A 2,843-nucleotide genomic window follows, 5' to 3' on the forward strand; every position below is an offset into this window, starting at 1 on the left:
TGTTCAAGTCTTGTCACAGAATCTCAATTGGCCTTTTTACACGTAAAATGCCCCAATTTGATTCATTCCAAAGTAATTTAACTCTATGTTCAGGGTTGTTGAGCCCTTTAGTCTTCCCGGCTTGAATGGCCTTTCCTACAGCGTGCTCTTTCCCTTTCCATAAATTCTGATCAGCTTGCTTGTTCCTGCATAGAGTATCCCCGCAGCAAGATACCATCATTTATGTGTGAAGATGGTATTTTCATGGTGATGTGCAGTGTTAGCATGGCATTCCACGCATGGCTTTTTGCAGCTAACCAGAGTTTATTTTTTTCAGTCCAGTCTTGGTCTCGTCTGACCAGAACGGGCTTCCTCTGCATGGAAAAGCTGCAAAAAATGACTTCATATATATAATATAATCAGCAACGCCCTTCATCTCACTACTAGTTGTGGAGGTCTGAAGTCTTTCTGCAAGGAGTTTGCATGTTGTCCTTGTCCATGTGTGGGTTCTGTCCAGGTACGCCGGGTTCCTCCCACAGTCCCAAAACATGAACAATATACATTACGTGACGATGACTATGAGGTTCCTTTCTGAAGAATCGTATGTCCTTCAGGATTTGCAGAAAGAGAATGCAGATCTTCTATAAGTCTGTTGTAGAGAGTGTGATCTCCTCTGCCATCATCTGTTCAGGTAGGAGAGAAACTGACTAAAAGAAGTTAAGGAAGCTTCTGCAACAGCCCCTTGTCATGGATAAGCGGGTAAATACCATGGATAGATGATTAATAGTTAACTTTATGGTTGTTTTCCTTTTCTCTTAAATGTGTTTCTTAAATGTATGTTTTATTTTTTTTTCCTTTTAGCTCTAATTTTTTCTTGTTGTTTTTACTATCATTTTATTATTGCTGTCTGGTTGATTATTGCACTGTACAACACTTTGTTACCTGTCAAGGGGTTTTAAAAGTATCTTATAAACACAATTGGATTGGACTGAGTGAAAGAATTGTTAATAGGTTCTCACACCTGAGCTCTGGATTGCTGCAGCTCCTCTAGAGCTACAATGGGCCTAGACCTTCCTGTCCTGCCAGTTTAGCTAGATGGTCAGGTTTTAATACAAATGCAGTTCAGGCACACAGTGTCCATTTTCAGATTGAATGAACTGCGCTCTGTGAGGTGATGAAAGTCTGGTCGAACAAATGTTATTTTATTCTATTTCTACTATAACGTTCTCTACAACTTTGTCCCTGAACTTTTTGGTGTGTTCCTTAGTCTTCACGATGCCGGTAGTTCACTCTGATTCTGTAACAAACCTCTGAGGCTTTCACAGAACAGCTTTATCAGTAGCTAGACTAAATTATACACAGGTTGAGTTGATTTCCTAATTTAGTGCCTTCTCAGAGGGTTCGTTGCACTGACATTTTTTTGGGCAGGATTTGAGAGTAAATATTGCTGAAAGCAAAAAGCATTTTTTTTGTGTGATGGGCACTGATATGAAAAACATCTGCGCTTTTGCAAGTGGTAATTGCTCCAAGAAGGAGAACTAGAATCAGCAGAACATGTATAATGGTCTGACAAGTTAGAGCAGTCTTAATATAAAAAAAAACAACATTTAGTATTAAATAGGTTTGTTTAGTTCTGCTCATATGATATGCCACCATTTTTAATTGTTTTATTGACCCATAGCAACAAGCTACAAGCTTGTGCCCATTACTGTCTATGGAACAAAGGACTATAAACAGAACAGAAGTTTCAAAGCAATTTTGCTGGAAAAGTAAGTAATTTAATTTCTGTATTGTTCATACTTTGGCAAGTCTGAAAAAGGAATGAATGTAGGATATGAAAAATGAGCATTTTCTAGATTTTATCCCCCTGCCATGGTCCTCACTAAGCACGGGAAGACTTTACTCCCCCAACTCGGAGCACGGCTTCATTATGAAACTTTGTCGGAGTTTAGTTACCACTAATGGAAATAGCTTTTGCTCAAACACAATCATAGATTTAATAATTCAATTAAGAGGGAGGATTTAAAAATGAATTTAAGACTGGCTCTAATTTCACTTTGCACACTTTTTAGTGATGCCAATCAGTGCAGGAGTCTAGCTGAGGCAGCACCAGTTCCACAGGGATACTGGCCCGTACAAGGCTTCTGAGAAATGGGAGGAGGATATTTTAAGAAGGAGGAAAAACGGCATTCTAGAGCAAGTTTAGGAGCACAGAAGAGAGGGAGGAAAAGAGAGCAAGCAGCTGCAGATAAGTGAAGTCTGAAGCTACAGATGATAAATGTCATCATTTATCATTACATGTACTCAAATATTTTATCATGTTAATGATGTTAAACAACTGAGCACACAGGAACTCTTAACTCTGTCAGTAGTATTCGATTCAGTCGGTTAAAAATACTCATGTCATATTTGTTTTGGAGATTCTAATTATAAATTTCACCTTTTGAAGTTAGCAGTGAAATTAAAGTGAACGTTGCTCCAGTCCAGAAAGTGTCTTAATCTTCTGCTACATTCTCTCTGCTTTTTTGCTTTACTTTTGTGCATCTGCATTTGGGTATTTATCCTTATCTTTCCTTTATTATAAAACCTTTATCAATAGTTGATTTGTTTTTTGTTTTTACCATAGAAGCTTTCAGGCATTTGTTCCCTTGTGTGCATAAGTGATCTTATGTTGAATTTTAACTGTCTGTGGACTAAGATTCAGTTTAGAATGCAGGTTGTTGTCCTCAATTTGAAAAAAAAAATACTATAATAGAATCTGGCATGAACAGAAGCAGCTTTGTGTTAATAAAAACCCAAAGTTGAGCTTGAAGTTACCTTGCCAAGCAACTAATCCTGTTTAAAAATTCAGAAATATATAATGA

The sequence above is a fragment of the Fundulus heteroclitus genome, unplaced genomic scaffold, assembly GCF_011125445.2.
Source record: "Fundulus heteroclitus isolate FHET01 unplaced genomic scaffold, MU-UCD_Fhet_4.1 scaffold_155, whole genome shotgun sequence".
Lineage (NCBI taxonomy): Eukaryota > Metazoa > Chordata > Actinopteri > Cyprinodontiformes > Fundulidae > Fundulus > Fundulus heteroclitus.